Source organism: Gymnoscopelus microlampas (assembly GCF_963454915.1).
Source record: "Gymnoscopelus microlampas genome assembly, chromosome: 8".
Lineage (NCBI taxonomy): Eukaryota > Metazoa > Chordata > Actinopteri > Myctophiformes > Myctophidae > Gymnoscopelus > Gymnoscopelus microlampas.
In genome coordinates, this window is record NC_139945.1 from 4460297 (window position 1) to 4476578 (window position 16282).

At 39.9% G+C, this 16282-nt stretch overlaps 2 pseudogenes across 2 annotated transcripts; both read right to left on the bottom strand.

Annotated features, from left to right (window-relative positions):
* Positions 1 to 262: 262 nt before the first annotated feature.
* On the bottom strand, positions 263 to 3668 carry LOC311050080 (corrinoid adenosyltransferase MMAB-like; annotated as a pseudogene). The gene is made up of 2 exons: positions 3506 to 3668; positions 263 to 855 (listed from the first exon to the last, which is right to left on the bottom strand). The product of its transcript is annotated as a corrinoid adenosyltransferase MMAB-like (transcript).
* A 4337-nt stretch (positions 3669 to 8005) lies between these two features.
* On the bottom strand, positions 8006 to 13838 carry LOC311050081 (corrinoid adenosyltransferase MMAB-like; annotated as a pseudogene). Its single transcript has 3 exons — positions 13783 to 13838; positions 13441 to 13577; positions 8006 to 8598 (listed from the first exon to the last, which is right to left on the bottom strand). The product of its transcript is annotated as a corrinoid adenosyltransferase MMAB-like (transcript).
* Between the last annotated feature and the right edge of the window lie 2444 nt (positions 13839 to 16282).

Sequence of the window (16282 nt, forward strand, 5' to 3'; positions counted from 1 at the left end):
TGCCCTAAAAAAAGACTGCCCTAAAAAAACACCTTCAGGGGGCTGCAATTCCAAACTGGCCCCTGTCAATGTCTTAACCTAACCTTTGGATTTAGTGCAACATGTAGCACAAAATAATTTGATCCACTGTCTGCCTGTATGTTCTCAATGTAATATCAGTCCAATTTGTCATACACATCTACTTAAGTCCCACATGTAACATCATTGTGAAGTGAAGCACAGTGATAGCAACACAAATGTTACCACTTTCAAACTGGCATATTCAAATGTATACATTCCACACTTGTCCTTCCCCCAGAATGTAGGCTACTTTATTGTTATTTTCTTTTGTTTCTTCTTCATTGTCTTCGTTCATTGCTGCATATCTGGCCACAGTAAACAGGTAAATCACTCAGCCTGTTTAAAAACGTGGCAACATCTTGATCTGCCTGACCTGAGCGCACGATAGGAGCAACACGCCGCTCCGCTCTGCGACTGATTGTCCGAGCTACTGTACATGCAAAGTAGCGCTGCTCTTACCCCCAGAGGGTAAGATGAAGTTGGTGAGTGGTGGGAGTTTGTCTGTGAATTCATCAATCCAGCGTTCCAAGTCCACCACTGGTTGAGGGGAGAATCTGGTTTTCGTCACGTGACTTGCTCATGCATATGACAGAGGGGTGGCGATGTTTGAGCCCACATCTTGCATAACACACTGTATCCTGTCTAGCTGATAAGAGAATTATGGCTATGGCTGATGACAATTCATCGGCACTTCCTAATGCTTCAAACACCTGGTCTCCTTTAGGTCTCCGTTCCCCGGTGAAGGTGCTAGAAAAACTCCAGTTTTGGTGTATATTTTAGGGATCCTACGGTCTCCTTCTCCAGTGACAAAACGTCTCTCAAATACAAAGGAAGTCCATGTCCACGTTCAGGTCTAGACACTTGCCTGCCCTTATAATACAAGCCAGTAGATGAGCCGGTTTGATCATTAGGCCTACTGAAGCCATGTTTTCTGTTGTCATATTTACAATGTCCAATAATTAATGTAAAACATTCCTGCTGAGGAACTCTCTCAACTCAACAAAGATCTAAATGCATACCCAACAAAGTCTGTGTGCTCCTGTCCATCACTTGCCCCAATATGGTGTCATCAATATGTCATATTATGTCAGTCGGTCTTGCCCAAATATGGAGTTACAGCTCCAGATCGAGGTTATTGCAGTTAAGCTTTTTTCATTATGTTTTGTATTTTCATTTAATTTTGTTTTATTTTGATGTATTCACAGCTGGTGGAAACATATTTCAGATATTAAACATGAAATCTGTTGATTCACCCTTTCCATGCTCACCCTTTTACTTAATAACGTCCTCAATGGAAGGTAAATCTGGTGTCTCTCAATCTCTGCTATCTTTGGTGGTGACACCTGCAGTCCCACTGCTATTATTACTTTTGTCACTAAAACTACCACCATTCCTAATAATGTCTAAATAACAGGCATCCCATTCCACACACCACATAATGCTGATATTGTAACCAATGTATCCACAATTGTTGGAAACAACAAGTTGAGCATGTAATTACATTCTTAATTTCACCATTTTCATTCAGGTCAGCATCCAAATAACTCCTGTTTGCATAGCACAATAGAACCCCCTCTCAAACAGCATACAGTCATTGACACTCCTTTGTAATGTAAGTACACAAAGTGGAGATCATTGCTTCTTGCCTAACAATGTAACATAGACAAGTGGCCAATTGCCCTGAACACTAATGCAAATCACCTGTTCAGGCAGTGTACTCCAGCTATCAGCACGAACCAAATGGAAACAAGTTTAAGATGTCAAACATGACATTTTTAGGTAGAACATAACTGCTACCCTTTGACAGGCAACAAATCAGTTTGAGCACATAACATTTTTGCAAGATAACACAAGATGCAGTGTAAAGTAAACCCTATATTATGAACACAGTATTACAAGCAGATGATCTTTCACCACACCATGGTCTATTGTTCTGCCCAAATTGAAGGAATGTGGCGTAATTGCATACAAATGAGTTGTCTAAAGGTACTTGGCCTATCCATCTTAATGGCTGCTTGATTCACAAGACTCGCATTCACACATGGAGTATAAAGTCTCACAGTTTGTTTATATGTTGCTTCACTTTAGAATCCAAGTGCTTTTAGTATTACTCAAGTCACCTTTTATTAATTTGTATTATATCATCGATATATCGTCATTCAGTAGGAATAACAATACAGAGCAACACTATTGTTTAATTAACCCTGACTTAAAAATGCCAAATAAGGAAAACTATCCCTTCTGAAAGTCACTTTGATACTTAAATGAAAACAGCACAACTCAACTCAGATCATGGCTTGTGGACAAACTGAGACCTCCCAACCTCAGGGCAGACACTCTAACCACAAGGCCACTGAGCTGATTGTTATGTACCATTTATGTGCCATATATTTTAATATAATATGGAATAATATGGAACATCATTTAAAGCAGGGGGTTTCAACCAGTGGTCCGGGGACCACCAGTGGTCCTTGAGGGGGTTCCAGGGGGTCCCCAGCCAAATTAATAGTTAGCAGCAGTAACCAAATTGACCCTTATATGTCTGTAACTCTGAGAGTGTACAAATGGAACAAAATGGACCCTAACGGGTCCATTTGGTTCCATTTGTACACTCTCAGAGTTAAATGAACACTGATGATGGTGATACAGTGTAGATTGGGACCCCCAAGAAATCTAAATGGTTGAGTCCCTGGCATATCTAAAATGTATCAATTTGGGGGTCCTTGATGCGAAAAAGGTTGAAAACCACTGATTTTAAGTTTAAACTATAATTATACTGCCCTACAAAAATCATTGATCATCAATTGACCAGTTGCCAGTTGCTTTAGCAGGCAAAGGTATTGAATGAGTGTGAGGGAAGAAGGGAGGGATGGAGCTAGTATTGGAGTAAGTTGGGTTCTGATTGGTGGAGAGATGGTTGAATTGTTCTTTGAACCACCTTTGGCCAATCATTCAAAGCAGTTAGTGGTCCCACCTCAGGCTCTCAAGTATAAGAAGGGTTCTGATCAGATCTGTCTGTGGACTCCAGACTTCAGGTGAAGATGAGGAACCCAAAGGAGGAATCCAAAGACCATCAAGACCCCAGTAAGATTTTTTTCTTCCTTTCTCTTGTGTTTCCTGTTCTATCATATTTGGTTTTGTTAGAGGTTTCGGACCTCTAACTTTGCTGTGTGTTAGATTTTGATTGTTTGTTTTGTCTGACAACGCTTTGATTCAAGAATCCTAGAACCTTAACCATTACTTAAGTCAAGTTGTACTATTGTTATACAGTATATCAACTGGATTGTTGTGGTTTATTTTCTTGTGTTCTCATTTAGCTTGCTCAAAAAGGCCAAATAAAGAAATCAAATCGCTCTCGGACTACTTCTATTTAGTCGTAGTCAATCGAGGATGTGGAACAACTTGATGTGATTGCACATGTGTAATGTTTCTTTCTACCTCTCACCTATCTTCCCGCTGTCTTTGTTTTCAACCCAGTGTCGAATCATCAGTCCGGCTTCCCTGTGCTCCCAGCAGTAAACAAACACAGAAGCTTGGATAAGGCGAGACACCGCGGCTGTGACCAGTGTGGACAACCCTTCTCTAAAATGTACAGACTTGAAACACATCAGGGAATTCACTTTGGAGAAAAGTGGACTGGGAAATTGGATTACCCATGCTGTGACCAGCTTGGGGACAACTGTATGACAACATTGAATTCAGAGAAACAACAGGTAGATTGTGGTGTTGCCAAAGAAATCTCAGATTTACCACTGTTGAGTTTGTATCTGTCAGGAAAAATGGTTACCTTTTTGGCAGACACAGGAACAACCGTTTCTGTCCTTTATACGGTATACACTAAACTTTGTCCCTTGCCTCTTTGTAGATGTGTAAATGTAACGTATACAGCAACATAACGCATTGTTATTTCCATATTAACAGGTTGCACTTCATTCAGAAAAGGTTCCTGTGGAACTGGAGAGCACTCTTGCTTTGCTGGTAAGGCACCACATAGTGGCGCTTCCTTTTCAAACGGCACACTACAGGAAGATAATGGAAAAGTATATATTTTTTTCTGTAATGTAATTCAAAAAGTGAAACTTTCATATATTCTAGACCAGGTGCGATCAAGCCAATGGTGCCAGAAATTAGCTGTTCACAGACACACACACGGACGGATGGACGGATGGACAGGGGGTAAAACATACTCTCACGATGCCTTTCGGCCTGGCAGAGACAATAAATAAAATAGATGTGAAAATAATTCAAAATCCTATATAGCTCCCACATTACTTATTTCAATATCTGAAGCTGTTAGTGTTACAGCCTATAGATTCAATTATTAGTATTATATATTTTTTTCAAAATACAAACGGTTCCTTATATCTTTTGCAGATTATTCTATTTCCCCAATATGAACTAATCTTTAACTGTCGGTTTGTGTGTCCATGCTGCACATTATTTGAAGTACAGTGTATGATATACGCTACTAATGTAATTATGTCTTCAAACACACTAATGAAATGTCTGATTAGAAATGTCTAAAGAGTACAAAATTTAAGTATAATATTAATTACATATCAAGTATAAACAATTGAAAAATTCTCAGGTAAAATAAAAGTGTCTCAAAATTGCACCACTGGATATAGAGATCACCTGCTAGTCATCAGGGTTCAATGAATATTCATGTATTTATGGGTTGTATTCATGTATTGAGTAAGCTAAGGATATTAACATATTTGTACAATAATTGAGACAATACGTGTTGATTAAGATGATTTTATTTAATTGGAATAACATCGTACTAATGCACAAGCAGCAGATACATTGTATTAAGTGTTTGTAGAGAAACAATAATCTTTTAAAGAAAACAACAAGACAAAATCTGTCAATCTGTCTGATTGACAGATTTTGGCATAACTAGATAGGCCTATAGCAGCTTTAACATTCAATTTACATACAAATGTGTTTGCTTATTTGACCTTTTTTTTATTGTATAATTCAATTTGGCATGTCATGTTTTTCATAATTTTTCTTGATTCCTATATTTGTAGTTAATGAGGAATGTGACTCAGTGAGGGTGATGCACAAATATTACGTTTTAAGATGTGTTTGCGAATGATTCAGAATGTATTTATAAAACACTACAAATACATTATAACACATCAGCGTCACAGACTGTACATTCACATACATTGTTTGCAGGTGACAGGAGTCACCCTTGCAACGCACCAGACCCCTGGGAGCTGAACTGTGGAGGTGGAGCACCATCCACCATCAGCAGAGAGAGAGAGAGAGAGAGAGAGAGAGAGAGAGAGAGAGAGAGAGAGAGAGAGAGAGAGAGAGAGGCCTAATAGTGGAGTTGTGTTCCTGTAGAATAACGCATTTGCTCTGTACCTCACATGCCTTGTGTGTGTTGTGTGAGCAGTATGTGCATGTGTGTCTGTATGTCTATGAACAGATAAATGCATGTAATCAGTAAGCTAATTTATGAAGGTCAACTGAAGCAGCATGACTAAAATATTCCTAGAGCACAGACTGGAACTCATACAGGGTGCTGGAATGCAGATTTGATATAGTTTTTTAATTGAATGAATGTTAATAAGCATGGTCCTAATTCCAGCTCAGCATCACAAATCTACATTATAACTCTTCCTCCTGTCAGTGGAGTCATCAATTCACACAGATAGTGTGTCTTTATCACAATATGCCCAAATATGGATTACTGATGTCATAGTACTGACACAACTCAGATCATAGATGTTGCTAAAATAGCCATTCAGGTTGAGTAAAGTCATTAGCTATTCCATATAATGTTGTCATCACGCCCTGATATCACAACATCATTATTACATCAGATGTTAATTGTCCTTTTAAATGTCGTATTTTCCAACACAACACCAGTCGGGAACTTTTGGAGACATATTACCCTACCTTCTGACAACCTCTTCTGTAAATTAGTTGCACTGATTCACAAAGTGGTGCTGGTGTGTGAAATGTTTAACTGGACAGTACATCTGAAAGAAGGACAGACGCATTCCTTCCCAGCTGCTGTGGTGGGAAAGCCACCACAGCAAAGGGAAAGCCCTGTGTGGTAATGTATGTTGGATGGGTTGTTGCATGGTGGGAGAACGTATTATCCTCTTTGGAGGATACTACACACCTGACCTGTATATCTTAGATTTATGTCCTAATCTGAAGATGTTATGCAAGCTAGCAGTTATTCAATATGGTGTGGAGCAGTCTGAACTCCCACATGACATCAGGTGGGAACTGGCTGTCATGACTGCCAACAATAACTGAAACATAACAGCCCTATAAAAACATAACAGCCCTATAAAAAGACAAACAAAATTGTGATCCCACTATAAAAAAAAATAAAAAAAATAACTCTAGGTGGCAACGGGGTCCAAGCATAATAGATTATGAAGAAAAAGATGATGGCTTTCAGGAGAAAATGCAGATGAAGAAAAAACATTTGAAAACTAGAAAAAGTGCTACTCGGAGCACAGGTCTCCGCCAGGTCAGGTACGCTATTGTGGCGTCCTGGTGGCGCTATAATAGACCAATGTGAAAGTTGTGCCATTTATTCCTAGGCCTTTCACGGCAAGCGGACACTGCATTCATGATTTGGGGCATTTTGTTCCAAAAATGTGTTTTGCTAAATTAGACCTACTGGTGGCGCTATAACAGGCCATTGTGAAAAGGGTTGCATTTCTTCCTCTGCCTAGTGGGAATGTGCGTGTGAAATTTCACGAAAATTGCAAGCTGCGTGCATAATTTGAGGCCTTTTGTTCAAAACGGACCAATCCTGCAAACTTTGGAAGCCAACCTTAGCCAATCAGGATGGAATATGGGAAATCGGACAAATACGTGTAGATCACATGACTGTAGAGATGCTGTGTACCAATTTGCATGACGTTTGGATAAAATCTGTAGGAGTAATATTAAAAAATAGGTTTCGCACAAATCGGCCTCCTGGTGGCGCTATAACAGGCCCACTTGGGGCAGAGGTTGTGCTCTGGCATCCAGGGAGTGTGTGTGCACAGTTTCGCAGTGACCGGGCAGACAGTGACGGAGATTAGCTGGTCACACACGGACAGGACACACGGACAATGCGTTGAGGTGATCATCATTTGGAATTCTTAGTTTTACAAATAGTGTTTCTTGAGGTTAGGTCGTTGTTTTACGGAGGTTAAGATTAGTGAGGGTGGGTGTAGAAATGTGTGCATGCGCATGATGTTTGGATAAAATCTGTAGGAGTATTGTCAAAAAATGAATTTTGCACAAATCGGCCTCCTGGTGGCGCTATAACAGGCCCATGTGAAAAAACATCCAGGGAGTGTGTGTGCAGTTTCGCAGCGACCGGGCCAACGGTGCCGGAGATTAGCTGCTAACGGACAGATGGACACACACACGGACGGACGGACAGGGGGTAAAACATATTCTCTCGCCATGACTTTCGGCCTGGCGGAGACAATAAGTGGATAAGTGGTTGAAGATGTATGGATTGATGGATGGATGGATGGATTGATGGATGGATGGATGGATTGATTCACCACATTAAGAACAATCTGGGAACCTATTCGGTAAAAAAAGGAATACAAGATCTTTTTTTTCTTTTTTTCTCTTGAGAGATTATGTGAGAGAGAGAAATCCGCAAAGAAAAAAGGCACGCACAGCATCCTTGCACACTGAGTCCGATGCCCTAAAAAAAGACTGCCCTAAAAAAACACCTTCAGGGGGCTGCAATTCCAAACTGGCCCCTGTCAATGTCTTAACCTAACCTTTGGATTTAGTGCAACATGTAGCACAAAATAATTTGATCCACTGTCTGCCTGTATGTTCTCAATGTAATATCAGTCCAATTTGTCATACACATCTACTTAAGTCCCACATGTAACATCATTGTGAAGTGAAGCACAGTGATAGCAACACAAATGTTACCACTTTCAAACTGGCATATTCAAATGTATACATTCCACACTTGTCCTTCCCCCAGAATGTAGGCTACTTTATTGTTATTTTCTTTTGTTTCTTCTTCATTGTCTTCGTTCATTGCTGCATATCTGGCCACAGTAAACAGGTAAATCACTCAGCCTGTTTAAAAACGTGGCAACATCTTGATCTGCCTGACCTGAGCGCACGATAGGAGCAACACGCCGCTCCGCTCTGCGACTGATTGTCCGAGCTACTGTACATGCAAAGTAGCGCTGCTCTTACCCCCAGAGGGTAAGATGAAGTTGGTGAGTGGTGGGAGTTTGTCTGTGAATTCATCAATCCAGCGTTCCAAGTCCACCACTGGTTGAGGGGAGAATCTGGTTTTCGTCACGTGACTTGCTCATGCATATGACAGAGGGGTGGCGATGTTTGAGCCCACATCTTGCATAACACACTGTATCCTGTCTAGCTGATAAGAGAATTATGGCTATGGCTGATGACAATTCATCGGCACTTCCTAATGCTTCAAACACCTGGTCTCCTTTAGGTCTCCGTTCCCCGGTGAAGGTGCTAGAAAAACTCCAGTTTTGGTGTATATTTTAGGGATCCTACGGTCTCCTTCTCCAGTGACAAAACGTCTCTCAAATACAAAGGAAGTCCATGTCCACGTTCAGGTCTAGACACTTGCCTGCCCTTATAATACAAGCCAGTAGATGAGCCGGTTTGATCATTAGGCCTACTGAAGCCATGTTTTCTGTTGTCATATTTACAATGTCCAATAATTAATGTAAAACATTCCTGCTGAGGAACTCTCTCAACTCAACAAAGATCTAAATGCATACCCAACAAAGTCTGTGTGCTCCTGTCCATCACTTGCCCCAATATGGTGTCATCAATATGTCATATTATGTCAGTCGGTCTTGCCCAAATATGGAGTTACAGCTCCAGATCGAGGTTATTGCAGTTAAGCTTTTTTCATTATGTTTTGTATTTTCATTTAATTTTGTTTTATTTTGATGTATTCACAGCTGGTGGAAACATATTTCAGATATTAAACATGAAATCTGTTGATTCACCCTTTCCATGCTCACCCTTTTACTTAATAACGTCCTCAATGGAAGGTAAATCTGGTGTCTCTCAATCTCTGCTATCTTTGGTGGTGACACCTGCAGTCCCACTGCTATTATTACTTTTGTCACTAAAACTACCACCATTCCTAATAATGTCTAAATAACAGGCATCCCATTCCACACACCACATAATGCTGATATTGTAACCAATGTATCCACAATTGTTGGAAACAACAAGTTGAGCATGTAATTACATTCTTAATTTCACCATTTTCATTCAGGTCAGCATCCAAATAACTCCTGTTTGCATAGCACAATAGAACCCCCTCTCAAACAGCATACAGTCATTGACACTCCTTTGTAATGTAAGTACACAAAGTGGAGATCATTGCTTCTTGCCTAACACTGGCTGCGTTTACATGGACAGGTTTATTCCACTTCAATTCGGAATGAATGCTCATTCAGAATAGAAATGCTCATGTAAACGCATCGGTATGGCCATACCGGTCTGATCCGAATGAAATTTCATTCGGGTTTGAAGGGCTGGTATATACCGATAGAATCGGGCTACATTGCCCATGTAAACGCACTGGTATCAGACTGGTATACATTTGTTCTTTTGCGCATGTGTCATTGGCTAGCGCGGTGCTTCTGGGTGGGGGGGGAGAGGCGCAAGCCATGTGGAGTCTGGCGCTCCAAGCCCAAGTCGCAGACGTGCGTAGTTCTCCGCCGACCGGCTCCTCCTCCGGGTCAGCAGCAAATATAACAGGAGCTGATTTTGCTGCATTAAACTCATCAATAGCAGACCAATGGCCGTAGCCAGGATGCGGTGTGCTTCCATTACCAAACCTTCTCTCTACCTTCTCTCTCTTAACTTGTTTTATTGTCTCTCTTCTCTTCTTCCTCATTTACCTATATAGCTGGCAGCTTTGATTGATTGTGAGCTGTGGCTTGTTATTATTTCTCTCTGGCAGCCGTGACTTAAGGCCTTGGCTACACGTACATGGATCTTTTACTAAACGGATATTTTAGTCCTCCGTTTTTAAAAAGAATCCCTGGCCACATGACAAAGATAAACAAAAATCCCTGTCCACACGTAGACGCAGAAACGCATCGATCAGCTGCATGTTTCAATTTTATATCAGATTTTATATTTACATTTATTTTATAATTATATATATGAGGGGCCAAATACAAATACATTTGTAATCACATGTTAAGGCCCAATACTGCAATAGCTGCATTATTTTAATAGCATACGTGAACAGCATACGTGAACATAAACGAAAACAACATTATTAGGGCTCAGCTGCAGCGCAAACAGTAGCCATGGTTCACATGACGCTGTCGAGTCTCTGGTTTATAGTGGTGTTCGTTTTTTTTTTACATTGCCAACTCTCACATGTACATAAACGTTCAGATTTCAAATATAAAGTGCTTACCCCTGAGCCATGGATGTTACAAGGCAATCTGGACCGTGATAAGTACCCATATCTCCCGTATTGTTCAATAAAAAGCATTTTAATCCCATTGCCGGCCATTTTCTTTTTCTGTTCTTTTATTTTGGTAATGTATCAGAGTGCAATACACCTTCCAACCATTGGTGTCGCATGGTTGAAAGCATCGGAGAAAATTTGGAGAAAATGGCCGACGATCGGATTAAAATGCTTTTTATTGAACAATACGGGAGATACGGGTACTTATCGTGGTCCGGATCGCCTTGTAACGTCCGTGGCTCAGGGGTAAGCACTTTATATTTGAAATCTGAACGTTTATGTACATGTGAGAGTTGGCAATGTAAAAACATCGAACACCACTATAAAGCAGGGACTCTGGGCACCGGGGCGATTGTGTTTTAGGACGACAGACCCCACATTCACTCTGTGTGCGCGCCGTGTGTTCTACTTGGCGCAGAGAAAGAGGGTTTTCGTCACACAGTGAATGAGCTACTTTTCCCACCACTGTCTTATTATTAAGTATGACATTATTTAGCCATAAATGAGCGTGCCTTGTTTCATAGACTGTAAGTGTTGCTCTCTCTCTTCATTTATTATTATAATGACCATGAGCGGTCCGGTGTTTATGTATTATTGTATTATTTATTATTATAATGACCATGTGCGAATGCGCGATGACGTTATCGTTTCTCATAATCTCTGGATTACATGTCCACACAGATCCACTGAAACGCATGTTTTGGAAAACCTTCACTTATTTATCCGTTTACAAAAATATCCGTTTTAGCGTCCAAAAACACCGTTTGCGTGTGGCTGAAAGGCCCAAACGCACACACAAATGTGCGTTTAGAAAAAGATCCATGTACGTGTAGCCAAAATTGTTATTATTCATTACCAAGGCTGCCAGAGGTAAATAATACAGATGTTTACCTGTCAAACACCCCCGCCCCGTCCCCAACCTGGCCCGAAGCACTCATGCGCATGACCAGAGTTCTATTCCGAATGAATGCTTGGCTCATGTAAACGATTGAGGAACAGGAATACTTTTATTCAGGTGCCATGTAAACAGTTGGGTATACATTTCTATTCGGAATGAGTTCATTCTGAATGAATAAATATTGTGCATGTAAACGCACCCATCGTAACATAGACAAGTGGCCAATTGCCCTGAACACTAATGCAAATCACCTGTTCAGGCAGTGTACTCCAGCTATCAGCACGAACCAAATGGAAACAAGTTTAAGATGTCAAACATGACATTTTTAGGTAGAACATAACTGCTACCCTTTGACAGGCAACAAATCAGTTTGAGCACATAACAGTTTTGCAAGATAACACAAGATGCAGTGTAAAGTAAACCCTATATTATGAACACAGTATTACAAGCAGATGATCTTTCACCACACCATGGTCTATTGTTCTGCCCAAATTGAAGGAATGTGGCGTAATTGCATACAAATGAGTTGTCTAAAGGTACTTGGCCTATCCATCTTAATGGCTGCTTGATTCACAAGACTCGCATTCACACATGGAGTATAAAGTCTCACAGTTTGTTTATATGTTGCTTCACTTTAGAATCCAAGTGCTTTTAGTATTACTCAAGTCACCTTTTATTAATTTGTATTATATCATCGATATATCGTCATTCAGTAGGAATAACAATACAGAGCAACACTATTGTTTAATTAACCCTGACTTAAAAATGCCAAATAAGGAAAACTATCCCTTCTGAAAGTCACTTAGATACTTAAATGAAAACAGCACAACTCAACTCAGATCATGGCTTGTGGACAAACTGAGACCTCCCAACCTCAGGGCAGACACTCTAACCACAAGGCCACTGAGCTGATTGTTATGTACCATTTATGTGCCATATATTTTAATATATGGCACAGATAATATGGAACATCATTTAAAGCAGGGGGTTTCAACCAGTGGTCCGGGGACCACCAGTGGTCCTTGAGGGGGTTCCAGGGGGTCCCCAGCCAAATTAATAGTTAGCAGCAGTAACCAAATTGACCCTTATATGTCTGTAACTCTGAGAGTGTACAAATGGAACAAAATGGACCCTAACGGGTCCATTTGGTTCCATTTGTACACTCTCAGAGTTAAATGAACACTGATGATGGTGATACAGTGTAGATTGGGACCCCCAAGAAATCTAAATGGTTGAGTCCCTGGCATATCTAAAATGTATCAATTTGGGGGTCCTTGATGCGAAAAAGGTTGAAAACCACTGATTTTAAGTTTAAACTATAATTATACTGCCCTACAAAAATCATTGATCATCAATTGACCAGTTGCCAGTTGCTTTAGCAGGCAAAGGTATTGAATGAGTGTGAGGGAAGAAGGGAGGGATGGAGCTAGTATTGGAGTAAGTTGGGTTCTGATTGGTGGAGAGATGGTTGAATTGTTCTTTGAACCACCTTTGGCCAATCATTCAAAGCAGTTAGTGGTCCCACCTCAGGCTCTCAAGTATAAGAAGGGTTCTGATCAGATCTGTCTGTGGACTCCAGACTTCAGGTGAAGATGAGGAACCCAAAGGAGGAATCCAAAGACCATCAAGACCCCAGTAAGATTTTTTTCTTCCTTTCTCTTGTGTTTCCTGTTCTATCATATTTGGTTTTGTTAGAGGTTTCGGACCTCTAACTTTGCTGTGTGTTAGATTTTGATTGTTTGTTTTGTCTGACAACGCTTTGATTCAAGAATCCTAGAACCTTAACCATTACTTAAGTCAAGTTGTACTATTGTTATACAGTATATCAACTGGATTGTTGTGGTTTATTTTCTTGTGTTCTCATTTAGCTTGCTCAAAAAGGCCAAATAAAGAAATCAAATCGCTCTCGGACTACTTCTATTTAGTCGTAGTCAATCGAGGATGTGGAACAACTTGATGTGATTGCACATGTGTAATGTTTCTTTCTACCTCTCACCTATCTTCCCGCTGTCTTTGTTTTCAACCCAGTGTCGAATCATCAGTCCGGCTTCCCTGTGCTCCCAGCAGTAAACAAACACAGAAGCTTGGATAAGGCGAGACACCGCGGCTGTGACCAGTGTGGACAACCCTTCTCTAAAATGTACAGACTTGAAACACATCAGGGAATTCACTTTGGAGAAAAGTGGACTGGGAAATTGGATTACCCATGCTGTGACCAGCTTGGGGACAACTGTATGACAACATTGAATTCAGAGAAACAACAGGTAGATTGTGGTGTTGCCAAAGAAATCTCAGATTTACCACTGTTGAGTTTGTATCTGTCAGGAAAAATGGTTACCTTTTTGGCAGACACAGGAACAACCGTTTCTGTCTTAAGGCAGCAGGATTTAACATGTTCTTGTACAAAATGCACAAAGACCACAGAGTCTGTTGTTATCCCGATTCATTTGAATGGAATGATAGTTCAACATTCATTTCTTGTGAGTTCTAAACTTCCTGTGTCCGTATTGGGCTGTGATTTATTGAGTAAACTCAATTTGTAAACTCAATGTTGAGGTTTACCTGATGGCATTGAAGTTCACAATCGATCACATAAATACAAATGATGTTGTTCTTTGCGTGTCACGTGATGATGTAACCAATTCACTCACAATTGGTTGAAACAAACAACAACTTGATTGAAACAACAACTTGATTAGATCTGTGGATTCACCTTTTTCACACTCACTGCAACTTCACACACTTTACTTCAAAGTAGGCTACTTAATGTTTTTAAAAGTAAACCTGGTGTCTATCAATCTTTGCTAGTTTGTGGTAAGACTTCTCTAAAATGTCCAAATACAGCAGAAAATTCACATTAGAGAGAAACCCTATGGATGTGACACTAAAATGTCAACCCTTAAAGTACACCAAGGAATTCACACAGGAACAAAACCCAAATCAGTGTGTTTGTTACTTCACTTGCATGTTCAGCCTTAAAACACAGTTGAGAGACTGTATTCAGTGTACATTCATTGTTGATAGTCTATGCATATATTCATGTATACTGATAAGACTGAAAGGTTAGTATTTGTAAGCTATGTGTATTGTAGCTGTGTTTATAATATCACACTGGATTAAACTTTATTATTGTACGTATTTTAAGTATTTTGACATACAGCGTAACACTTTTTTTCTAATAAACATTAAAAATTAAGAGGTGGTTTGTGATGTGTGATTTATACGAGTACTGTGTGGTGATATATTGTGTGGTAATTTTAGCAATAACATCAATAACCTTTGGGAAGGCAATAACACACAGGCCACATACACATTCTGACAGATAGATTAAGATGCAGTGATGTGCAATCACATAATTTTCAACACAATATAGTGAGCAGTTGTTTTCCCACCTAAACTAGTTCTGCCTGGTTCTATTGTTCTGAATGAATGTTCAGCAATCATTTGCAAATGAGGTTGACAGTGAACTATTCAAGTTCTGTGTTCATGTTAATTATAGTAATCATATTACATTCCAAGTCACTCAAAGTCAGTTGATAATGAAAACAGCACAACATTCATTGTTGATAGTCTATGCACATATTCATTAAAGATATATAGTTACATTACATACTAATCTTTGATAGACTTGCTCACAGTTTCACAGCATTTGTATTACTGTAGCTGTATTTGTCTTTTAAATAATAATTTCAAACCTTTTAGACCCTTGTGTGGTTTATTGGTGAACTGTGGTCACTTCAGTCAAAAACATGACATATCATTTGGAAGCCATAACACACTTTGTAATCTTAGAGAATATACAATTTGTCACAGATCAACTAAGATGCTGTGATGTGCAATCACATATTTTCAAGTCAACACAGTATAGTGAACAGTAGTGTATTCACCGCCTGGTTCTACCTGGGTTCTGTTCTGAAGGAATTTGGAGCGATCATTTGCAAATGTGCTTTCTAGAGACTAAACTGGTCAATATGTGGAGGGCAGAGATACTCCCATTCACACACAGGGGCATAAGAGCTGTTTTGTTTTACATGTAAATAGATGCAGATCATACAAAATGGATAGCAGTTACAGAGAACAGATGGAATGTTGTTCATGTGTTACTTTTTAAACTAAGAGGAAGTTAGGTTTAGGGTCATGAAACACAAAAATGTTTTTTTCATTGCACTTTACAATAAACTACTATTGTGCACATTTATACTGATGGGTAACAGTAGTGTTTGACATGCAGGTCCATCTGCTTCAGTAAGAGAGCTTTGTTAAGACAAACAAGCATATTTGGACGCTATTGTGTCAGGAAACAGCGCTCTGAAAGGCTTACCTGTGTTATCGCAGGAGCTGTATGAACACTGAACAGTGTGTGAGTCCATTGTTTTAAGTGTCCACAGCACAGCTGGTCGAATGATGCGTTAATGGACTGGTCGAACCATCATGGTTCAGGACTAGCCTCGGAAACCCATGCCTTTTTTTTTGTTTCAAAAGAAAAAAAGCCTGCGAGAACCTTGCAGGAACGCTGGTCTTAGGACCTTGTTATCTCCTAACCAATCAGAGTGCTCCAAACCCAGGCGCTGGAATCCAGCGCCTGGGTTTGGCTCCGCCCTTCAAGACCATCGATTGGGCTCGTTCTTTCAGTCTAGTTCAGGACAGGCTTTACGTATCAAATTGCTACAAATTCTACAATTATGAGTCCACTGTGAGTCTTTAAATTGAATTCTTTACCACATACTGTACAAGTAAAGGATATAGTAAAAAATATTGCAAATTCACCTCTAAAGGTAATTCAAAAACTTCCGTTCATGATTAATTTCAGTAATAAAAAAGAAGGCAAACAATTGAAC